General features: G+C 37.7%; 1 protein-coding gene across 14 annotated transcripts in view; it reads right to left on the reverse strand.

The window, feature by feature from the left end:
- Nucleotides 1–26,881, reverse strand: part of LOC114097611 (ankyrin repeat domain-containing protein 26) — a 101,449-nt gene that overhangs the window by 68,313 nt on the left and 6,255 nt on the right. The window lies entirely within an intron of this gene.

A 26,881-nucleotide genomic window follows, 5' to 3' on the forward strand; every position in this document is an offset into this window, starting at 1 on the left:
GACTATACTGATTCATTTCCAAGTTCTCTACCTCAAAACTTCAAATAAACTCTTGGGGAGACACTAGATGTTATCAGATCAATGCACACAAGCATCTCAAAGATTCACCACTCAAGACAAGTGGAAAGTTCTCAGAAACAAAATACCATAGAAACATGAAGATCCACACAGTTTACTATGTTCTACCTCAGAATATTAACTTTTAAAAAATCCCTTTCATCACCAATTGTTTTCAAATTGACAGATATTTCTACCCCTTTATCAATGATTACACTGTCCTTTATTTCTGAAATAATTTTGTCCTCTAATATGAAAAATTTCCTTTCTTCTTTAGGACTCTTGTCTGCTTTAGAAAGTCTTCCTTGAGTATGTCTATCATTCTTTCTTAAAAAGTGGTGTTTCTTTTCTTCACGTTTCCTTATCACTTTATCTGTTTTCTACTGTACATGTATGACTTAAACTGTACATTATTTATTGCATGTAAATCTCTCTTGATTGTGAACAGGAGACAATCAATCAGCCACTTTTCTCCAAAAAGATTTTATTGTTGGATGCCATAATTACTCTGTGGGTTTCTAGTAAGTGCTAATGTAGATAATGGTGTTGGAGATGACTTTTCTAGAAATAATAGTGACCTGAGAGTTCAAGTATGAGGATAGGAGCTAGAAGGAAATAAAGAATGAGCAGATGGAAGGCAGTTACAAGATAGGATAGCATCTCTAAATGGGGTCTGTATTTGTCTAAAATATTGGGATTGGTGAGGAGGAATGCCAGACAATTGGACAGACTGAGGAAAGGGATAAAGATAGTTGAACAGAACTCATGCTATCCAAGTTTTCTGCTCATGATGAAACCAATCAAAGTTATCAACTGAGATGGAGAATGAACTGTTTATGAGGATTGTGTTCACCATGTAGTTCCACATTTACACATCTTTCTATGTTAAGGGAAATCATGTAGGTATTTTATTTGGAACATTATGAGAGTAGGATATATGAGACTCCTCAACCTGTAAGATAAGTACAGTGGTAAATCTTACTAGTTAAGCAGATGCTTAACATCTGGGAATGGGATTCAGTTGTCACTGTGTAAACAAAAATCAAACAAGGAAAAAAAAGATACAAAATAAGAGAAAAAAGGAGCAGAACACATAGGCTACTTGGGATTTATCAAGTCACTACTCTTGGAAACGAATAATTGCTGCCTACAAAATACAATGCCAATTCATTCTACTGGAACACAGTGGAATGAATCTGACATAGCTTTCCTATGTGTATATATGAATACATCATAGTGAATTTCAATGCCCTGTACATCCACAAGACTGGGTTTCCAATTAGAATATGGTATCTTCCATCCTTTTATAAATATATTCAGATAGATTCTACTGCCATGTGGAACTGAAAATATTAAATAAAATGAAAATAATAGCAATATAAAAAGATATATAACAATATATTGTTTGATGTTCTAAAAGCAGTCCTGATCACACGAGTAATTATGGGCATCAAATAATCTTTGACTCAACATACAACACACTCAATGCAATTGCTCAATAGGCTGAGTGTCATATTGGAAATAAAATTGATTATTTTAAGAGATGAGATTTCAATATTTCCCAGATTGACATTGAACTCCTGGGATCTAGTAAAACATTTGTCTCAATCTAATTTGTAGCTGGGATTATAGTTTTGTACCACTGAGCATTCCATTTTATTTATATATATATATATATATATATATATATATATATATATATATATATATTTATATATAATTATATATAAATTATATAAATAAATTATATAATTCTTACATAATTTTTTTTTGCATCAGGGATATAACCACCCAGGGGCTCTTCACCACTGAGACATATGTACAGTCTTTTTTTTTTGTTCTTATTAATTTGCTTTCTATTTAGATGAAACTGAGTGCTTTGAGGGTGCTATGGTGATAGGCTTGTATTCTCTTTAGAGACAGAGTCTTGCTGAGTGGCTTAGGGCCTTGCTACATTGCTTGTAATTATCTGTTTTAATCATTGGTACCAACATTGACACTCGTCTTTCTTATGCCAAATCTTCCCCTCAAATTTTGAAGAACCAGAGAAGAATTAGTAATGTGATAATTGCTACAGTATCATACATTTCATTATCCCTCTTTCTAGAGAATTTTTACTGCAATATTTACCCGATTTGAGTGTCATTATATTCTTCTTCCTTACTACTTTATTTAGAAGGGAATGTGTTAATGTAGTGGTAGTCTATATGGGTTTGGAAAAAAATAGTAAATATATATATATATATATATATATATATATATATATATATATATATATATATACACACACACACACACACACACACACACACACACATTTCATTCAATATGCTTTTAATAATTCAGGATACAAATAGAAATGTAATTACCTTGAAGCCAGGAATTTTCTCTTGAGATAGTGAAAAACAAAAGGGACATACATAACCAAAGGTTCATAGGACAAATCCACTCTTATATTCCTGCTGAATTAGCATGGATCTGAAATACTCTGTTTAGCTTTGATAACGATTGTTTTTTGTGTGTGTTTGCTTAGTTGTGGTTAATGTAGTCATGACTAAAATATATTAAGGAGCACCAGTAATATGGGTTTCATACAGCTTGAAGTAATATTTCAAAAGTAAGATTATGTATTCAGTGATAAAAAAATAAAATAGGAATATGTACACAGATGAAAGTAAACATGCAGATTAGTGGAAAGATATGTGACCTCTATTTAGAGGACAAAAGCAGGACCCTGGGAAGATAAATGTCAAAGCTGATATAAAAATGTAACAGAATGTATTTTTAATGTAACATTATAAGAATTATTTAATCCATAATGTTATATTTATGTGCCTTGTCCCTCTATTTGTTCTTCAAGTTAACAAATATCAAGTTGTAATAACGCCCAGGGATTTGTACAGTTTATTTCTCTTCCAAGGATGTTCTCTGCACTAATCAGCTTAGACATATACTTTTAGAATGACAGCTTATACAAATATTCTTGTCTTTTCATACTTATTTGGGACACTGGTACAGTGACAACTCTTGCATCCTCTGGTTTAGACACTATATCTTTTCTTGATCCACTCATGTGAGAAAACATAGAAACCACATCTGTGAAATAATAAATAATAAGCTTCAAATACTAAAATGTGGCAATCCCAAAGAAAAACAGAGGAGATGGATATAAGAGGATGGATTAGCATAAAGCAGCATTTCTTGTAGCTCAGCTCTCTGGGACTCCAGCAACCAGATTACTCCTTCTCCTTGAGGTGGGTGAAAAAGTATTTCACTAATATTCAATATTGGACAGAAGCCTTAGAAAAATAAAAAGTTTGGCTAAATTAAACAAGGAAAGAGGACATAATTAGAGATAAGCTGCTTGCTGGAGGAGTTGAATTTGACACAAGGATGGAAAAAGTGGAGAAATACTACTAGCTGCCTTGCCTGGAAAATACTTAGACTGGAGGAGCAGCCCTAGCAGAACCAGAGTCTGTTCAACTCACTAAAAGGGTCCACAGAAGACACCCCAAATTTATCAGCAGTCAACAGAAAGTTGAGCCAGGTGCCATCTTTGGATTACCAGCAAGTGGTGCTAATGACAACTGGGAACTTAGATCCAAGAATTCAGGGCTGTTTTCCTCTGGTATTATTTGAACCTAGCAAAAGGTTAACTGAGCCTTGCCAACCCAGGGACAATCAGAAAATAAGAGCATTTTTCCTGGAGAAATACCAGCTGAGGATGCTGTGGAGAACCCAGTTCCTTCCAATCCTTTCAGTCAGGAGGTTTGAAGGTGGCCACAAGGTCAACTAAAGTAGGTTAAGTATTTGAAGAAGTGGGTGCAAAGGTGGTTGGTGCTTGGCCCACCACTCAGTACTGGATCCTCCTCTTCCAGGAGGCCAAGAGCAACAGAAATGGCAAATGATAGCTCCCCCTGTCCCATATTTAGTACCCTGGGGAAATTCGTGGGGTACAGTGTCCCCAAAGAAATATCAGTGTCTACTGATCTCTGGAAGAGGATTGATTCAGCCCCAACAGACAATGTGCCATGCAATAAGGCACCTCAAGTCTTACTAAACCTAAATCCCATCCCTTGGAACACCATCTATGGGAACTCTTCTCACAGAACCCAGTAGCAAACACCTACAGATAGTGAAGCCCTTAACTCTTCCTATTCCATGCCACACTAATAATAAAAAGGAAGGACCTGACAGCCTGCAGCCATTATGCACATGCTCAGTTTATGCATCAAGAAGAAAATAAAAAGAAAATCAATTGTGCACAAACAGTGAACATATATTCTTATTGACTATATTAACTACTGTAATGGAAAATACTCCTTTACTTTTTACCAAGATTTTCACAGAAGAAAAAATACAATCAATCAACAAATATATAAAAAAGTGTTCAACATCTCTGGCAATTAGAGAAATGCAAATCAAAGCTACACTAAGATTTCATCTCACTCCAGTCAGAATGGCAATCATCAAAAATAGAGACAGCAGTAAATGTTGATGTGCATGTGAGGAAAAAGGTATACTCATGTATTGCTGGTGGGATTGCAAATTGGTACAACCACTATGGAAAGCAGTAAAAAATTCCTCAGAAAACATGGAATAAAGCCACCATTTGATTCAGCTATCCTACTCCTCAGTTTATACTCTAAGGATGTAAAATCAGCATACTATGGGAATGCAACCATGTCAATGTTTATAACAGCTCAATTCCCAATAGCTAAACTATGGAACAAACCTAGGTGCCCTGCAATAGATGAATGGATAGAGAAAATGTGGTATGTATTTCCAATGAAATGTTACTAAGCTTTAAAGAAGAATAAAATTATGGCATTTGCCAGTAAATGGTAGAGTTGGAGAATATCATGCTAAGCAAAATAAATTAAATCCCCCAAAACCAAAGGTCAACTGTTCTCTCTAATATGCAGATGTTAATTCACAGTAAAGTGGGGCACGGCACTAGAGAGGAATAGATTTTCCTTAGATTAGATAGAGGGTAGAGTAAAGGGAGGGAAGGGGATGAGAGGATATAAAGGGTAGTAGAACAAAGCAGATATTATTAATTTATATATATAATTATACATATATAATTTATATATATGTGTATATATATGTATATACATACACACACACACACACATACATATATATATATATATATATATATATATATATTTACATGGCCAATGTGATTATATAACATGTACACTCAGAAAAATGAGAAATTATATCCCATCTTTGTATGATATGTCAAACTGCATAAATGCATTATACTGTTATCTATAATCAATTAAAACAAAAACATTTTCACTTTTTTCTTTTTTTCATTGTTCTTTATTTTTTGAGTGTGTCATATATATACATAGGATAGATATAATATATATATATATATATATATATATATATATATATATATTCCCATTTCTAGGCTTTTTTAATGAAAGAAGTCAATTTTTCTTACTCTGCATTTTGAGGGCTAGGATTTTCAATTAATAAATTTTGATTTAGTTTTGTATTGTCTATTTCACTTCTCTATTTCACACCCTTTCTCCTTTCATTGCTAACAGCCAAATTCTACTATACTCTTTAACTCTTCCTTGAAATTTTTATTTCTCTATATATTCTTTCATCCTCATAATCAACACATCCTATGTCACCACTTCATTTGCCCTAATCACCACATAAAATTGCAAACATTTTCTATTTTCCTATCTCTACTTCCTTCCTCTTCATCAAATTATCCTTGAGAGATATTCACACTAAAACATGTAAGGAGAACCAGGGGAAGATGGCGGCGAGGGGAGTGCTTTGCCCCCGTGTACCGCGTCACTGTGTGGGAGAATGACGAGTCAGGACTGCTAAAGGCTATCTTGTTAGAAATTTCCAGCAATAGTGGGGTGCTCCGGAACCTGGAGGAAGGATTTCCATCAAACGAGGATCGGCTGCGGGGACTCAAACACGAGAGATTTGTCGCATGGAGGGTAACACTGCTTATTCAACAAATCGCCCCGCGGCTAGAGTCTGCAGCGCACGCTGGGAAACAAAGAGATAGCGACGCAGGGATATAGCGCTGCAGTTTCTGCCAGCCGTGCAAGCACCGTACCCAGTGCTGAATTCTGGGTTCGAGATGGGGGAAGGAAGCGGTCCAATTCGGTTCTCCACACCGGTCAGATCACAGAGGAGGCCAGCGGCCACCATCTTGGAGAGCTGACGTCACCATCCCTGTTTTGACTGACCGCAGCTCATTCAGCCATAGAACAGGTAATTTCAGGCTGCCATTCGCCTGCGGCTTGCAGACAGATTACTCAGGCTCAGTGCTAGATGACCCGCGGAGACTGCTTCTTGGAGCCTGCTCTTATCGGAGCATACACCGAGTACGGAGCGGCTGAGTTCCGGCTCCCAGAACTGCTCTGGCCCAGGGCTAAGGAGCCCGCAGAAACTGCTCCTTGGTCCGGGTCCTGCTGAGTACTGTGGAGGTAAATACCAACCGAGCCTTTGTGGGCAGTGGCAACAGGACTGAGACGGGGCCTGTGAGGGCCGGTCAGGACTCACCTGTTGCTTTGGTCACCCGGCAAAGGGAACGAAGTGCTGCCATTCACATAGGATACCAACATGGCAGAGATCTGATGTCATCAGAAAGCGGCGGATGAGAGAACTTCATCAATACCAGCGGCAACAGAAACAGTTGGTATCCTGGTAGGAAGGGTGAGTCACAGACACCCGAGTCTCTCTCGCTTTGTCTTCGAGCCAGAGGGGAGGAGCCGGGCCACCGCCTGCGCCCGGAGCAGGCCCAGCGGCTCGCCGGCGTGGTGGTCGCGTGACCCCAATTGGAGAGGGGGCAGAGCGGAGCTGCCACCCGCGCCCGCAAGGTGGGCAGACTGGCGACCCAGTGGTACGCGGGCGTGGTAGGAGGGGCAGGGCAGAGCCGCCGCCTGCGCCTGCAAGGTAAGCAGACCTGCGAAAGACTGGCGGGTCAGGCCCAGCGGCCTGCCAGCGTGGTACACACGTCACCCCAACTGGAGTAGGGGCAGAGCAGAGCCTTCGCCCGTGCCCGGATCAGGCCCCGCCGGTGTGGTGGTCATGTGACCCCAATTGGAGTGGGGGCGGAGCGGAACCGCCACCCGTGCCCGCAGGGTGGGCAGACCTGCGACCAACCTGCAGATCAGGCCCAGCGGTCCGCGGGCGTGGTAGGAGGGGCAGGGCAGAGCCACCGCACGCGCCTGCAAGGTAGTCAGACCTACGACAGACCGGTGGATCAGGCCCAGCGGCCTGCCGGCGTGGTACACACGTCACCCCAATTGGAGTAGGGGCAGAGCAGAGCCACCGCCCGCGCCAGGAACAGGCCCAGCGACCTGCCGGCGTGGTAGTCAGGACACCCCAATTGGAGTAGGGGCAGAGCAGAGCCGCCACCCTTGCCCGAAAGGTGGGCAGACCTGCGACCGACCAGCGGGACAGGCCCAGTGGCCTGCCAGTGCAACAGACACATCACCCCAATTGGAGTAGGAGCAGAGCAGAGCCTTCGCCCGCGCCCGGAACAGGCCCAGCGGTCCGCGGGTGTGGTAGACAAGTCACACCAATTGGAGGGGGGGGGGCAGAGCAGAGCCGCCTCCCGCACCTGCAGGGTAGGGAGACCTGCAACCGACGGGCGGATCAGGCCCGGTGGTCTGCCGGTGTGGTACACTCGTCACCCCAATTGGAGGAGGGGCAGAGCAGAGCCCCCGCCCGCGCCTGCAAGGTAGGCAGACCACTGCCCGACCCTGCAAGGGAGACTTTTCAACTATACAAGAGCAATATAAATATATAGGGGAAAAAAACATTTCACAAACACAACAGTTTCACCAAGCAGAAAGAAACGCAAGCAGTATGAAAAGACAAGGAAAGAAAGGACCACAAGCAATGCAGGTCAACTCAACTTTAGAAGAGGTAACAGCTGCAGCAGATGGAATGTCAGATAAAGAATTCAGGATATACATGCTTCAGATGATCTGGAGTATCAAGGAAGACATTAGACAGCAAAATCAGACAATGAAAGATCACTTCGACAACGAATTACACAAACAAATCCAGGAAGCAAAGGATCAACTATACAGGGAGATAGAGGTTATAAAAAACAAACAAACAGAAATCCTAGAAATGCAGGAAGCAATAAACCAACTTAAAAACTCAATGGAGAATACTACCAGCAGAGTAGAACACTTAGAAGATAGAACATCAGACAATGAAGACAAAGTATTTCAACTGGAAAAGAACATAGACAGCTCAGCAAGACTGTTAAGAAACCATGAGCAGAACATCCAAGAAATATGGGATAACATTAAGAGACCAAACTTAAGAGTAATTGGGATACAAGAAGGTACAGAACTCCAAACCAAAGGAATGAGCAATCTATTCAATGAGATAATACGAGAAAACTTCCCAGACTTGAAGAATGGGACAGAATCCCAAATCCTAGAAGCCTACAGGACGCCGAATGGGCAAAATCATAAGAGATCCACACCTAGACACATTATAATGAAGATGCCCAACATACAGAATAAGGAGAGAATTTTAAAAGCTACAAGAGAAAGGAAGCAGATTACATTTAGGGGTAAGCCAATCAGGATAACAGCTGATCTTTCAACACAGACTCTGAAAGCTAGAAGATCCTGGAATAACATATTTCAAACACTGAAAGAAAATGGGTTCTAACCAAGAATTGTGTTTCCAGCGAAATTAAGCTTCAGAATGGAAGATGAAATTAAAACCTTCCACGATAAACAAAAGTTAAAAGAATTTGCAGCTAGAAAACCATCTCTTCAAAACATCCTCGGCAAAACATTACAGGAAGAGGAAATGGAAAATAACAATGAAAACCAACAGTGGGAGGTAGGACAGTAAAGGGGGGAAAATAATCAAAGAGGAAAACAAACCATGTTTAGTAACAGAAATAAACAAATATGGCTGGAAGAACAACCCATATCTCAATAATAACCCTAAATGTTAATGGCTTAAACTCACCAATTAAGAGACACAGGCTAGTAGAATGGATCACAAAACAAGACCCAACGATATGCTGCCTAAGGAGACGCATTTGATAGGAAAAGACATACATAGGCTGAAGGTGAAAGGTTGGGAAAAATCCTATCACTCATATGGACTTCGGAAACAAGCAGGAGTGTCCATACTCATATCAAATAAAATAGATTTCAAGCCAAAGTTAATCAAAAGGGATAAAGAGGGACACTACATACTGCTCAAGGGAACCATACACCAACAAGACATAACAATCATAAATATATATGCCCCAAACAATGGTGCAGCTATGTTCATCAAACAAACTCTTCTCAAGTTCAAGAGTCTAATAGACCACCATACCATAATCATGGGAGACTTCAACACACCTCGCTTGCCACTGGACAGATCTTCCAAACAAAAGTTGAATAAGGAAACTATAGAACTCAATAACACAATTAATAACCTAGACTTAATTGACATATATAGAATATACCACCCAACATCAAGCAGTTACACTTTTTTCTCAGCAGCACATGGATCCTTCTCAAAAATAGATCATATATTATGTCACAGGGCAACTCTTAGACAATATAAAGGAGTAGAGATAATACCATGCATCTTATCTGATCATAATGGAATGAAACTGAAAATCAACGATAAAAGAAGGAAGGAAAAAGCATACATCACTTGGAGAATGAACAATAGGTTACTGAATGATCAATGGGTTATAGAAGACATCAAGGAGGAAATTAAAAAATTCTTAGAGATAAATGAAAACACAGACACAACATATCGGAATCTATGGGACACATTGAAAGCAGTTCTAAGAGGAAAATTCATTGCTTGGAGATCATTCCTTAAAAAAAGAAAAAACCAACAAATAAATGATCTCATACTTCATCTCAAAATCCTAGGAAAAAAGAGCAAAACAACAGCAAAAGAAGTAGAAGGCAAGAAATAATTAAAATCAGAGCTGAAATTAATGAAATCGAAACAAAAGAAACAATTGAAAAAATTGACAAAACTAAAAGTTGGTTCTTTGAAAAAATAAACAAAATCGACAGACCCTTAGCCATGCTAGCGAAGAGAAGAAGAGAGAGAACTCAAATTACTAGCATACGGGATGAAAAAGGCAATATCACAACAGACACTTCAGAAATACAGAAGATAATCAAAAATTATTTTGAATCCTTATACTCCAATAAATTAGAAGATAGTGAAGGCATAGATAAATTTCTTAAGTCATATGATCTGCCCAGATTGAGCCAGGAGGATATAGACAACCTAAACAGACCAATAGCAATTGAGGAAATAGAAGAAACCATCAAAAGACTACCAACTAAGAAAAGCCCAGGACCGGATGGGTATACAGCAGAGTTTTACAAAACCTTTAAAGAGGAACTAATACCAATACTTTTCAAGCTACTTCAGGAAATAGAAAAAGAGGGAGAACTTCCAAATTCATTCTACGAGGCCAACATCACCCTGATACCTAAACCAGATAAAGACACTTCAAAGAAAGAAAACTACAGACCAATATCTCTAATGAACCTAGATGCAAAAATCCTCAATAAAATTCTGCTGAATCGGATACAAAAACATATTAAAAAAATTGTGCACCATGATCAAGTAGGATTCATCCCTGGGATGCAAGGCTGGTTCAATATACGGAAATCAATAAATGTTATTCACCACATCAATAGACTTAAAAATAAGAACCATATGATCATCTCGATAGATGCGGAAAAAGCATTCGACAAAGTACAGCATCCCTTTATGTTCAAAACTCTAGAAAAACTAGGGATAACAGGAACATACCTCAATATTGTAAAGGCAATCTATGCTAAGCCTCAGGCTAGCATCATTCTGAATGGAGAAAAATTGAAGGCATTCCCTCTAAAATCTGGAACAAGACAGGGATGCCCTCTCTCTCCACTTCTGTTCAACATAGTTCTCGAAACACTGGCCAGAGCAATTAGACAGACGAAAGAAATTAAAGGCATTAAAATAGGAAAAGAAGAACTTAAATTATCACTATTTGCAGTTGACATGATTATATACCTAGCAGACCCAAAAGGCTCTACAAAGAAACTATTAGAGCTAATAAATGAATTCAGCAAAGTGGCAGGATATAAAATCAACATGCATAAATCAAAGGCATTCCTGTATATCAGCGACAAATCCTCTGAAATGGAAATGAGGACAACCACTCCATTCAAAATATCTTCAAAAAAAATAAAATACTTGGGAATCAACCTAACAAAAGAGGTGAAAGACTTATACAATGAAAACTACAGAACCCTAAAGAGAGAAATAGAAGAAGATCTTAGAAGATGGAAAAATATACCCTGTTCATGGATAGGCAGAACTAACATCATCAAAATGGCGATATTACCCAAAGTTCTCTATAGGTTTAATGCAATGCCAATCAAAATCCCAATGGCATTTCTTATAGAAATAGAGAAAGCAATCATGAAATTCATATGGAAAAATAAAAGACCCAGAATAGCAAAAACAATGCTAAGCAGGAAGTGTGAATCAGGCGGTATAGCGATACCAGACTTCAAACTATACTACAGAGCAATAGTAACAAAAACAGCATGGTACTGGTACCAAAACAGGCGGGTGGACCAATGGTACAGAATAGAGGACACAGAAACCAATCCACAAAACTACAACTATCTTATATTTGATAAAGGGGCTAAAAGCATGCAATGGAGGAAGGATAGCATCTTCAACAAATGGTGCTGGGAAAACTGGAAATCCATATGCAACAAAATGAAACTGAATCCCTCTCTTGCCATGCACAAAAGTGAATTCAAAATGGATAAAGGAGCTTGATATCAAATCAGAGACACGCTGTCTGATAGAAGAAAAAGTTGGCTACGATCTACATACAGTGGGGTCGGGCTCCAAATTCCTCAATAGGACACCCATAGCACAAAAGTTAATAACTAGAATCAACAAATGGGACTTACTCAAACTAAAAAGTTTTTTTCTCAGCAAAAGAAACAATAAGAGAGGTAAATAGGGAGCCTACATCCTGGGAACAAATCTTTACTCCTCACACTTCAGATAGAGCCCTAATATCCAGAGTATACAAAGAACTCAAAAAATTAGACAATAAGAGAACAAACAACCCAATCAACAAATGGGCCAAGGATCTGAACAGACACTTCTCAGAGGAGGACATACAATCAATCAACAAGTACATGAAAAAATGCTCACCATCTCTAGCAGTCAGAGAAATGCAAATCAAAACCACCCTAAGATACCATCTCACTCCAGTAAGATTGGCAGCCATTATGAAGTCAAACAACAACAAGTGCTGGAGAGGATGTGGGGAAAAGGGTACATTGCTGGTGGGATTGCAAATTGGTGCAGCCAATTTGGAAAGCAGTATGGAGATTTCTTGGAAAGCTGGGAATGGAGCCACCATTTGACCCAGCTATTCCCCTTCTCGGTCTATTCCCTAAAGACCTAAAAAGAGCATGCTACAGGGACACTGCTACATCGATGTTCATAGCAGCACAATTCACAATAGCAAGACTGTGGAACCAACCTAGATGCCCTTCAATAGACGAATGGATAAAAAAAAATGTGGCATTTATACACAATGGAGTATTACTCTGCATTAAAAAATGACAAAATCATAGAATTTACAGGGAAATGGATGGCATTAGAGCAGATTATGCTAAGTGAAGCTAGCCAATCCCTAAAAAACAAATGCCAAATGTCTTCTTTGATATAAGGAGAGTAACTAAGAACAGAGTAGGGACGAAGAGCAGGAGAAGAAGATTAACATTAAACAGGGATGAGAGGTGGGAGGGAAAGGGAGAGAGAAGGGAAATTGCATGGAAATGTAAGGAGACCCTCAGGGTTATACAAAAGTACATACAAGAGGAAGTGAGGGGAAAGGGAAAAATAATACAAGGGGGAGAAATGAATGACAGTAGAGGGGGTAGAGAGAGAAGAGGGGAGGGGAAGGAGGGGAGGGGGGATAGTAGAGGATAGGAAAGGCAGCAGAACACAACAGACACTAGTATGGCAATATGTAAATCAATGGATGTGTAACTGATGTGATTCTGCCATCTGTATATGGGGTAAAAATGGGAGTTCATAACCCACTTGAATCAAAGTGTGAAATATGATATGTCAAGAACTATGTAATGTTTTGAACAACCAACAATAAAAAATTAAAAAAAAATAAAATAAAATATGTAAGGAGTCCATTGGTGCATTTTGGATTTGACACACATCTTAGATAATGGTTGCTTTTAAAAATATTTTTCTTATGCTCGTAAAGGCAATTTTGTACAAAAATGAATGCCTATGTTGACATTGGTCTTTTTTGTATCCAATCTTCACTCTTCACTTAAAATTGGGGATACAAAAGACTCATAAATAGAAACATTTCAGAGGTTTTCAGAGATGGCCACCATATCAAGTGTTTTCATACAAGCCTTTCCAAGTAACTATTTAAATGAATTCAAGTAAAATTCTACGTCCCTGGTACATGACATTATTTCACAATTAGCTACCTTCTTTCTTGCCTTCCTCCTTTCCTCCATCCTTCTGGTTTTCAAAAAGAACCATTACAATAGTGGTCTCCATCTGCCCATGACAAATCCTATGATTCCTAAGTTCCCAAAGGTGCTAAAAAAGTACCAGCATTTCATAGGATGTTCAATTCTGTATGTGGCTGTTTACAGATGGTGAACCAAGGTACCTCTGCATGACCTGGGACTTATTTTCAATTTCATTGATTTCCACTCAGACCTATGTCTTATCTTCTACTGGTTTTGGTATTAGTTTGTTTTTTACTAATGTCTTGAGGTGGAGCGTAATCTTATTTATTTGGAAATCTTTCTTTTGTTTTTAATAGAGTCTTTAATATATATATATATATATATATATATATATATATATATATTCTTTTTTAAAAGACATATATATATGTCTTTTAAAAAATATATAGATTAAAAGATAGATATAGATATAGATATAGATAGATATAGATATATAGATATATTATGTTGTGTCTTTGGATTTGTGTTTCTTTTTATTTATTTATGACAGCAAAATACATTACAGTTCTTATTACACATATACAGCTCAATTTTCATATCTCTGGGTGTATATAAAGTGTGTTGACACCAATTTGTGTCTTCATACATGTACTTTGGATAATGGTGTCACATCACATTCCACCATCCTTGATAATCCCCTGTCCTCTCCTTTTCCATCCCACCCCTCTACCCTATCTAGAATTTATCTATTCCTCCCTTTCTCCCCTCCCTACCTCACTATGAGTCAGCCTTCTTATATCAGAGAAAACATTCAGCATTTGGGGAATTGACTAACTTCACTTAGCATTATATTCTCCAATGCCATCCACTTATCTGATAATGCCATGATTTTATTCTCTTTTATTGCTGAGTAAAATTACATTGTGTAATTGCCACATTTTTTTTTAAACATTCATCCACTGAAGGGCATCTAGGTTGGCTCCAGAGTTTAGCTATTGTGAATTGTGCTGCTATAATCATTGATGTGGTTGTGTCTCTGTAGTATTTTAAGTCCTTTGGGTTTAGACCAAGGAGAGGGATAACTGGGTCAAATGGTGGTTCCATTCCCAGATTTCCAAGGAATCTCCATACTGCTTTCCATAATGACATCACCAATTTGCAGTCCCACCAGCAATGTATTAGTGTACCTTTCTCCCACATCCTCACCAACACTTATTGTTGTCTTCATAATAGCTGCCATTCTGACTGGAGTGAGATGATATCTTAAAGTAGTATTAATTTGCATTTCTCTAATTGCTAGAGATGATGAGCATTTTTTCATATATTTGTTGATTGATTGTATATCCTCTTCTGAGAAGTGTCTGTTCAGGTCCCTGGCCCATTTATTGATTGAAATATTTGTTTTTTTGGTGCTTACCTTCTTGAGGTCTACGTATACCCTAGAGATTAGTGTTCTATCTGTTGTTTGAGGAGTAAAAATTTGCTCCCAGGATATAGGCTGTCTGTTCACCTCATGGATTGTTTCTTTCGCTGAGAAGAAAGTTCCTAGTTTGAATCCATCCCATTTCTCTATAGGTTTAATGCAATGCCAATCAAAATCCCAACGGCATTTCTTGTAGAAATAGAGAAAGCAATCATGAAATTCATATGGAAAAATAAAAGACCCAGAATAGCAAAAACAATGCTAAGCAGGAAGTGTGAATCAGGCGGTATAGCGATACCAGACTTAAAACTATATTACAGAGCAATAGTAACAAAAACAGCATGGTACTGGTACCAAAACAGGCGGGTGGACCAATGGTACAGAATAGAGGACACAGAAACCAATCCACAAAACTACAACTATCTTATATTTGATAAAGGGGCTAAAAGCATGCAATGGAGGAAGGATAGCATCTTCAACAAATGGTGCTGGGAAAACTGGAAATCCATATGCAACAAAATGAAACTGAATCCCTTTCTCTCGCCATGCACAAAAGTGAATTCAAAATGGATCAAGGAGCTTGATATCAAATCAGAGACGCGCCGTCTGATAGAAGAAAAAGTTGGCTACGATCTACAGTCGGTGGGGTCGGGCTCCAAATTCCTCAATAGGACACCCATAGCACAAAAGTTAATAACTAGAATCAACAAATGGGACTTACTCAAACTAAAAAGTTTTTTCTCAGCAAAAGAAACAATAAGAGAGGTAAATAGGGAGCCTACACCCTGGGAACAAATCTTTACTCCTCACACTTCAGATAGAGCCCTAATATCCAGAGTATACAAAGAACTCAAAAAATTAGACAATAAGAAAACAAACAGCCCAATCAACAAATGGGCCAAGGACCTGAACAGACACTTCTCAGAGGAGGACATACAGTCAATCAACAAGTACATGAAAAAATGCTCAACATCTCTAGCTGTCAGAGAAATGCAAATCAAAACCACCCTAAGATACCATCTCACTCCAGTAAGATTGGCAGCCATTAGGAAGTCAAACAACAACAAGTGCTGGCGAGGATGTGGGGAAAAGGGTACACTTGTACATTGCTGGTGGGACTGCAGATTGGTGCAGCCAATTTGGAAAGCAGTATGGAGATTTCTTGGAAAGCTGGGAATGGAGCCACCATTTGACCCAGCTATTCCCCTTCTTGGTCTATTCCTTAAGACCTAAAAAGAGCATGCTACAGGGACACTGCTACATCGATGTTCATAGCAGCACAGTTCACAATAGCAAGACTGTGGAACCAACTTAGATGCCCTTCAATAGACGAATGGATAAAAAAAATGTGGCATTTATACACAATGGAGTATTACTCTGCATTAAAAAATGACAAAATCATAGAATTTACAGGGAAATGGATGGCATTAGAGCAGATTATGCTAAGTGAAGCTAGCCAATCCCTAAAAACAAATGCCAAATGTCTTCTTTGCTATAAGGAGAGTAACTAAGAATAGTGTAGGGACGAAGAGCAGGAGAAGAAGATTAACATTAAACAGGGATGAGAGGTGGGAGGGAAAGGGAGAGAGAAGGATAATTGCATGGTAATGGAAGGAGACCCTCAGGGTTATACAGTGGAGGAGGTAGAGAGAGAGGAGGGGAGGGGAGGGGAGAGGTGGGGAGGGGGGAGGGTGGAGGATGGGAAAGGCAGTGGAGCACAACAGACACTAGTATGGCAATTTGTAAATCAATGGATGTGTAACTGATGTGATTCTGCAATCTGTGTATGGGGTGAAGGTGGGAGTTCATAACCCACTTGAATCAAAGTGTGGAATATGATATGTCAAGAAATTTGTAATGTTTTGAAAAACCCACAATAAAAAATTAAAAAAAAAAAATTATGAATGACACAAATACTAACAGATAAAACAAGCAGCATTTCTTAAAAGTTGACATACTTGGGCTGGGGATGTGGCTCAAGTGGTAGCACGCTCGCCTGGCATGCGTGCGGCCCGGGTTCGATCCTCAGCACCACATACAAACAAAGATGTTGTGTCCACCGAGAACTAAAAAATAAATATTAAAAAAAAAAAATTCTCTCTCTATCTCTCACTCTCTCTCTCTCACTCTTTCAAAAAAAAAAAAAGTTGACATACTCAATAACTGACCTAAAAATACACAAATTTAACCAAGGTACAAATCTTATTCCAAAAATCAAGTATTTAAATGGACATTGATTGCAACTTATATGAAATGAATTACAGTTCTGTTAACAATGTAACATGTCTAAAACTTAATTTCCAACCAGGTCTCATCTACAGAATGGCGTCTAGCTCCAAATACAACATTTTAAAGAGAAACTTCAGCAAATATTAATATTTAGGCAACCAGATTATTTTAGTATATAAAAAATAGAGAAACTTGACTTCTGTCAATGGAGAAAGAAAAATGTATTGGAAATGATAACTTTTCAAACATCTTTTGTAGGTAAAATATGTTATGCAAATATATGGCATAAATTTTGGTTGACTGATTTCAATTCAATGTAAGAAAGAATGTTCTATTGATTTTTTTCAAATGTTGGATATTATTCCATACTGTATGTATGTATGTGTGTATATATGTGTGTGTGTGTGTATACACACACACACACACATACACACACACAATTTTCTTTATCCAATCATATGTTGAAGGGCACTTAGATTAGTTCCATAGCTTAGCTATTATGAGTTGAGCTGCTGTAAATGTTGATACGGCTGCATCACTATACTCTGATAATTTTATTTCCTTTGGATATATACTGAGGAGTGGGATAACTGGGTCAAATACTGGTTCCATTCATAGTTTTGTGTGATTCCTCAAAAAAAGTGGTTGCACCAATTTGCAGTCCCACCAGCAATGTATGATATGAGTGTACACTTTTCCCCACACCTTCACTAACATTTATTGTTACTTGTATTCTTTTGTATTTCATTTTTATTTAATTATTAATATATGAAAGTAAAATGTATTTATGAACTTTGATATATCATACATAGATGGGGTATAATTTCTTATTTTTCTGATTGTACATGTTGTAGAATCACATCAGTCATGCAGTCATATATGTACAGAAGTTAATAATATCTGTTTCATTCTATGTCCTATCCCTATATTCCTGTCCCTTCCATCATTCCACTCTACCTAATCTAAGATAAATCTATTCTTCCCTTATAGTGAATTAGCAACTGCATATCAGAGAAAATATTAAGTCTTTGGTTTTTGGGGATTGGCTTATTTTGCTTACCATGATATTCTCCAACACCATTAATTTACTAGCAAATGCCATTATTTCATTCTTCTTTAAAGCTGAGTAATATTTCATTGTGTATATGTACCACATTGTCTTCATCCATTTATTTATTGAAAGACATCTAGGTTGGTTCCATAGTTTAGCTATTGTGAATTGGGCTGCTATGAACATTTATGTGGCTACATCACTGTAGTATGCTGGTTTTAAATCATTTGGGTATAAACCTAGAAGTGGGATAGCTGGGTCAAATGGTGGTTCCATTCCAAGTTTTGTAAGGAATTCCCATACTGCTTTTTCCTCTACATCCTCAACAACACTAATTATTGTTTGTATTCTTGATGATTGCCATTGTGACTGCAATGAGATGAAATCTTAGAGTAGTTTTGATTTGCATTTCTCTAATTTCTAGAGATTATGAACATTTTTCCATATGTTTGTTGATTGATGGTATTTCTTCTGTGAAGTGTCTATTCAGTTTCTCAGTCCATTTATTGATTGGCTTATTTATATTTTTGGTGTTAAGTTTTTTGAGTTCTTTATATACTCTGGAGATTAGTACTCTATCTGATGTGCATGTGGTAAAGATTTTCTCCTAATCTGTAAGCTCTCTCTTCACATTGTTGTTTTTTTAGCTGAGAAGCTACTACTCAGACATAAAGAAGAATGAGACTATGGAATATGCCAATAAATGGATGGAACTGGAGAATATCTGCTAAATGAATAAGCCAGTCCCCAAAATGCAAATGTCAAATGTCCTCTCCAAAAGTGGATGCTAGCACACAATGAGGTTGGGGAGAATAAGAGTTCAGTGGATTGGACAAAGACAAGGAAGGGAAGGGAGAGAGGACAGGAACAGGAAAGACAGTTGAATGAATTGGATATGACTTTACTACATGCATATATGAACACATAACCAGTGAAATTCCACATCATGTATAACCACAAGACCAGGATCCTAAATCAAATGTTATATTCCTTGTATATATAATACATCAAAACATACTCTACTGTCATATATTTGTAAAAAGAATGAAAAAATAAATAAAAACTATAAAAAAACAGAACACCAGTAGAGGAAAAGAAACAGGGGAGGGAGAGAAAAGCGAAAGGAAAAGTAGTGGGGACTCAAGTGGAGCAAGTTATATTCCATGCATATATGATTATGTCAAAATGAACATAACATATAGCTGTGTATGACTATAATGCTCTAATAAAAACATAAAAATAAAAATATTTATTAAACAAATGAGTGAATGAAATTAAAACTAAAAAAAAAAAGTTGGAGATTAAAAGTTTTTCATTCATGTAAGTTTTTGAAAGTCACTAGCCAGGACTACCAATTGAAACTCCCTCCTGCACATTAAGATGTCTTTGAATTTCTTGTCCATACAAAAGCAAAGACACAGATAATTTCTTCATGTTTCTTGAATATTTTCATTCCTATCTTCTCTTCTTATATTTCTGTTCCATTTCTACTAAGCCACTTCAAACTGACAATTTTTTCTTAAGATTCAATCTGGCTTTCTGATTTAACTCTCTGGTTATTCCTTCTTTGTACAGCCTGCAGTCCAAAACAGTTCAACAGACACTCTCGGGTAATAACTGCAACCCATACCCCCACCGTTGATTTGGAGGAAATTTTAAAATTTCAAATTTCCTTTTAATTCTTGGATTTCTGGACTCTTCTTACTTATTTTGCCATTTAGAAAAACCAAAGGATGTCCATGGCTGAAGAATGAGCACATGAATTAACATCATTAAACAATTGATAATGAGCTTCTTTCTTAAGAATTTGTTACCTCAGTGGGTCTTAAATCTTTCAATTAGCCAAGAAGATGACAAGGACTACACTGGCACAGACCAAAAAAACACCCATCAAAACAAGAAAAGCAAGTGTGAGAGAGGAAAAAAGCAAAACAGAGACTGGAGGTTGAAGTGAGACTAGGGAGAAAACTACTTATGATGAACACCCCAGATAAATTCTTAATGTTAGAAATTATTAACCTGTCTTCATTCCAAACTCCTAATTATGACAGGAAAACTCTAATACATTCTTGCAAAAGCAAAAATAATACACATAACAATATAGATTAATCTCAAATGCATGGCTTATGTATGAGGTGTCCCCCCAAAAGCTCCTGTTTGAGACAACACAAAAATTTTCAGAGATGCAATGATTAGATTATGAGAGGTGTAATCAAATCAGTGAATTAATCCACAGGTATGGATTAACTGGGCAGTAACTGTAGCCAAATAGGGTGTGGTTGGATGAAGTAGGTCACTGGGGGTGTGCATATTGGGTTTATATTTTGTCCCTGTTGAGCAAAGAGCATGGGCCACCCCCAGGTCTCTTTTTCTCTCTCTCTCTTTGCTCTCTATTTCATAGTTGTTATGTTCTGAGCTACTTCCCTGCACCATATCCTTCCACCAGGATATTCTACCTCTCTATGAGTCCAGAGCTTTGGAGTTGACCATCTATGGACTGAGACTTTGAAACCATGAACCTCAAATAATTTTTCCCTCCTCTAAGTAGTTATTGCAGGTCTTTTGGTCTCAGTGATGCAAAGCTAACTAAAACAAAAGTTGGTACTGGGAATGGGGCCATTGCTCTGACTAACTTGACTGTGTGGTTCAGAAGCCTTTGGTGTTGGTTTGAGAGAAAGGAATTGTGAAAAATTTGGAGATGAATGTGGAAAAGCTTTAAAATATCATATATGGAGCTTAGTGGATGATTCCTGCAGGAGTGCATAAGACCAAAATGCCAATATAATTGTGGAGAGTAAGACTGAGATCATGGGGTTTCAGAGGAGGACTCTACTGGAAATTGAACTACAGGACATTTATGTTATTTTATGGCAAAGAAGTTGTTTACATTTTGCCCATGTCAGAGAATTTCTGTGATGATGACCTTAAAGGAAATGGTCTAATTAATCTGGCAGAAGGAATTTCCAGGCAGCACAGCATTCAGGCAGTGGTAATGATATTCCTGATGGCTTTCAGTCAGGTTTACTGTGATAATCAGCAAAACCAAGGCAGAAAGTTTTGAAAAATTTGGAACTTGGCCAGAAAAATCTGTGTAAAACTACGACTGAGGAAGTTCTGTTTACTAAAGACAACATAGCCACTAATGAGATGCTAAGTACTTTTTACAAAGACAATAGAAAAGATGACTTGAGGGCTTTTCAGAAATTGGCAAGACAATTCCCATTTCAGGCTCACGCATGTAAAAATAAAAAAAATATTTGAGAAAAGATGATGGGAATATATTATTGCACAGTGGGGCTTATGTTTGACCATGCTGAACTGTACAGGTGCTCAGAAGCTGCTACAGCCATGGCACTAAGAGGAGACTTGGCTACCTGGCTACTTCTCAAGATGGTAGCAGACCTGGGCATCAACCACATGGTGCTAGTTTATAGGAATCGGCATCCTAGAGTTAGAGGGTCATGGAGGCTTCCTCTGAGATTTTACAGGAAGGCTTTGGAAGCCTGGCAGACTGTAGCCATTATTCTATGCCATTATATGTTGGATATATGTCACTTGATTTTGATCTTTACTTTCATAGCTAAGAGTACGCTTTGAGTCTCAGATGAGGTTTTGGACTTGGACTTTGGGGCAAGGCAGGACCAGTAAAGACTATAGGGACTGCTTGGAAATGTACTAAATGTACTTTGAGTTGTAAGATGGATATTAGCTTTGGAGGGGTCAAAGGGAATGCTACGGTTTAGATATGAGATGTCCATCAAAAGCTCTTGTGTAAAACAATGAAAGAAGTTTTAGAAAGGTGAAGTGATTAAATTATGAGAGGTATAAGCTTATCAATACATTAATCCACTGAAATGAATTAACTGTGTCGTAACTGTAGGCAGGTAGGGTGTAGCTAGAGGAAGCAGGTCACTGAAGGTGTTACTTTGGCATTTATATTTTCTGACTGTGGTGTGGGTGCACTAGTCTAGTGCTGGCTTGCTCTCCTGTGCTTCCCTCCACCCCCACTGCTTCATAGTGACCAGCCCCACTGCTTCCTAATGATACTGCAGGTTATCAGTGATGAGTTCTGCTTCCTCACATGTTGCAGTTTGATCCTTAGAGAAGCACGCTAAGGCAAGCAAATAAAGCAGGGTTTATTAAAAAGAGGTAACATAGACTTCTCCCTGGAGGGAGAAGGGGGACATAGTTGGTATCCTGGTATCTCAAGAAGTGAGGTGTTCTCCCTTTTCATATGTCTCAGGCTTTCTTTTTTTCTCCTGCTCTCTTCCCCTCATCTCTCTCTTTACAGCATAGGTGACTACACCCAGGAATGCTAGGTGGGATGGCCAAAAGGTGGGAGACAGGAGGGCTGAAGGGGAAGGGCAGATGGAGCAGCCTAGAACATGCTAACTAACAATCTTATGGCTCCCTGTAGGAAGGGGCAGTTCCTGGGAGAGGTTACATCAGCAAGAAGTAGAAGCAGGGGCAAGTTCTTGATAAGGGTGGAGAAAGGGCTCTGAAGGAATTAACATTTCAATACCTCAGGGGACAGTCTCATACTGCCTGGATTCACTCAAAATTGGCCTCCTTGATTCAACCTGATTAAATTTACCTATCTATACTGACTGCCTGTCTAATTCTGGCTTCACTAGTAACCATGTCCTGAGCTACTATTTCTGCAACATGCCTTTTGCATGATGTTCTGCCTCACCTTGGGCCCAGAGCTATGGAGTCAGCTGTCTCTGCACTGAAACCTCTGAAACTGTGAGCCAAAATAAACTCTTCCTCCTTTAAGCTGTTATTGTTGGGCCTTTTGGTCACACCAATGCATAGCTAACTAAAACATTATGTTAACTGAAAAACTCTGATTCAAAGGCTACATACCACATGATTCTATTTATAAAACAGACTTGAAAAGTAATAGAAAACAGATTAATGGATACACAGGGACTGGAAGATAGGAGGAAGGACTGAGGAAAAGCCACATGAAGAAATTTGGTGAGGAAAATGTTCTATATCTTAATTGTAGTGGTGATTACACAACTGTATGTTTGTCAAAATATGAAGATCTAAACACTAAAGAGGGGTGAATTTTTTTCCATGTAAATAACCTTTGACTGCAAAATAGAAAAATAAAACTCTTTGAAAAAACTCTGTAATAATCAGTTACGAAAATATGGCTATGTAACTAACAAACATAATAAAAATAAACATATTGAGATTTATCAGAATTATTTCTAGAATATAGTAATTAATCTTACCTTAAATTCAAATGTCAAATATATAAGCAGCTTGCTTTTTATAAATAATACATTTTCACTTTTACATGAATAGGTATCATGTAAAAAATAAAATTATCCAGTCACATGCTACTTTTTAAATTATCTTACTATAGTAAGACATATAATTCCAATAAAAAATATTGTTTTTTCATTAGTCATATGTCCTATATTTTGCTACCAATTGTGAGAGTATGTTTGCACTTAGAATTGGTTCAAAGACAGAAAAACAAGTCATCTCCAAAAGTAAAACAGAACTTCTTTTAATGTAGGATGAATAAACATGTACTTCACCTTATTTTAGAATTTGGCTTTGTTTCAGCTAACAAGATGTTGTCAAGACACAATTAGAGGAATGTCTAAGAGAACAGATATGTAAACTCTAATGCCAATTAGAAATAACAAATTGCATTGCCTTTTTCCCGTTAATAGAATAATCTCAGGAACAGACATGTGCGATTGGGAATATCATGACATTCTTAAAGTTACAAATAAGCAAAGTGTCACAAAAGAGAAATTTTAAAGTCATACTTTTAAGGAAGTATAAGAAATTGATGAAAAAAAATTTTGTTTTTTTCGTGGTACAGGGATTGAACCTGGGGTTGCTTATCCATAGCCTTATCCACAGCCTGAGCCACATCCACAGCTCCTTTTATATTTTATTTAGGGACTTATTCTTGATGAGTTGCTTAGGACCTTGCTAAGTTGCAGAGGCTGGCTTTGAACTCATGATCCTCCTCCCTCAGCCTCCCAAGCTGCTGGGATTACAGGCATGCACCACTGTGCCCAGAAAGAAAATTGAGTTTTAACACTATTTTATTGGGGATAACATAAAGTGTGTAAAAGAAATATTATTTTTAGTCAAACAGACATACTCCAAACCATACACAAGGTAAAATGTAATGAAATATGAATATTTACAAAGTTGTATGACTGTAAAAAACTAACAAGATATTATTCCCTGCCCTCTGTTCCTTTGGTTGTGCTAAATTTGCAGAGTGTTGAAGGAGAGAAGAAAACACCAGAGACAGCACACTTCATGGAGTTTGTTGGCTCAGCATGAACACACGCATCACACATTGGGGCCTGGGGAAGGGAAGCTATGGGGGACCACCTCCATGAGGCTCTACACACTTTTGGCAGTCCCCAAGGGAAGAAGAAACATGTCGCATGAGATTTGACACAAAATGTCTTACGTGGTGCACTGTACAAAATCTCTCTTCCATTTTCTTTAAAACAATCTACAGTAATATATGCAGTACTCCTGTAGTTGGGGCTGTGTTTCATTATATGAAAAGTTCTATGGTTCATTCATGAGTTAGTATTCACAAGCAAGCTAAAGGGTGGGATTTTAAATTTGAAGAGTTGGAGTTTTCATTAAATCATAAACCTTCAGTGTGTTCTGTTTAAGGGTATATATTGGGGAGGAAACGGACAAAAGGAACTTGTAAACTTTTGTTATGTTTTCCAATGCAAAGAAGTAAAACCATCTAGGTTGGTTATAAAACCCAGAATCTCAAAAAAGACCTGGATTCAATCCACTTCCCTCCATTTTTTACTGCAAAAAGACCCAGAAATATGTGGTTTGTCCATGTTGTATTCATGGTATATCCATTAGAAACATTTATACTAAGATATATTAATTAATTAAATGTCACTTTTAACTTGTGTTCAGCATTATTACATTAAAGCATTCAACTATTGAGAGTTTGTTTTCCAAACCATATATATCCACTCCCAACGTTCAAAATTAAATATATTATTATTTCTCAGATCAAGAATTAAATAAAAGGGCTGAGGCTGTAGCTCAGTGGCAGAGCACTTTGCCTAGCATGTGTAAGGCACTTTGTTCAATCCTTAGCACCACATAAAATAAACAAATAAAATAAAGGCATCCTCTCCATCTATAACAACAACAAAAATTAAAGAGGATCACTAGTTCAAAACCAGCCTCAGCAACAGCTGAGGCACTAAGCAACTCAGTGAGACCCTGTCTCTTAATTAAATACAATATAGGGCTGGGGATGTGGCTCAGTAGTTGAGTATCCCTGAGTTCAATTCCCGGTGGCACCCCCCCCCAAAAAAAAAAAAAGGTTAAATTTTAAAAAAGGATCTATAAAATTGAGCTAGAGCTAGACATAAGTCCATCTTGGATATTTCTGACAATGTAATAGTGAAGAATCTTTCCAAATATGAAATGGTATCAAATGGTTGCAGGATGAAAACTAATTTTGATTATGTGACAAACAAGTTATACAATGACATAGATGGAAGTTATATCTGGGGCCTCCAGTGAGTTATTCATTCTTTCATTCAACATTTATTTATGGAGTTCCTACCATGTGCCGAGGCACTTTTGTACGCATTGAGCTAGAGAACAGAACAAAACAAAATCTCTGGCACCTTGTAATATACATTCTCACTTAGGGAACAGATGAAAAATAAGTAACTTTCTAAAATGTTAGTTGGTTTTGGTGGTATGGAGAAAAGTAAAATATGGTAAAGGATATAAAGTATGAACAGTAAGGATTTGCTGTTTTATACAGTGCATTGAGAGGATTTCCCAAAGAGGAATACACCAGATCAGAGATATCTGAGTACAGAGCATTCCAGACAGAGAACAGAGAGAAAATGTCTGGAATAGAAATCAGTTATCTTACTTTTAGGCATATCAAGAATACCAGTGTATCTAGAGTAGACCAACATACTGTATGAAGCATCAATTGTGGTATCTGCAACAGTTCAGGTAGGAGACAATGTTGTATTTGACCATGTTGGTATTATAAACCAAATATATATACATGTAATTCAGTACATGTAATATATATATAAAACAAATTAATAGATACATGTGTACACACACACACATAAAACAAGATCATTTTTGTGTTGCCCTTTAACTAAAGGCAGATTCCAAAAGGAAGAAACAAAAGACAAAAGAAAGTGAGAGTTAGAAACAGGTTCATATATGAAAATCAACCAAAACCTGGAACATAAGTTTGGGTGAAGTAACAGTGAGGAATAGTTCTGAAAGATGCTAGGGATCATTTTTAAATGAGATGATTTTATGACAGTATACATATGCTAAGATAATAAGATATTTGGATTAGTGTACTGTTAACTTCCTCCTCATGATCCACCAGTGAGAAATGTTAAGCTTTCTCCAAAATACGTCTGTCATCGATTTCTTTTTCTTCTCCTTGAAATACACCTTAACAAAGTTTGGTTTTTCTTAAGGTTTAAATAAAGTTACAAAATCATGGCTATGGTTGTAATATGTGTTCTAAAATGTTACAAAACAAAATTATGCAGAAAGCTTTCAAAGAATATGCTTTCAAAT

Source organism: Marmota flaviventris, chromosome 4 (assembly GCF_047511675.1).
Source record: "Marmota flaviventris isolate mMarFla1 chromosome 4, mMarFla1.hap1, whole genome shotgun sequence".
Classification (NCBI taxonomy): domain Eukaryota; kingdom Metazoa; phylum Chordata; class Mammalia; order Rodentia; family Sciuridae; genus Marmota; species Marmota flaviventris.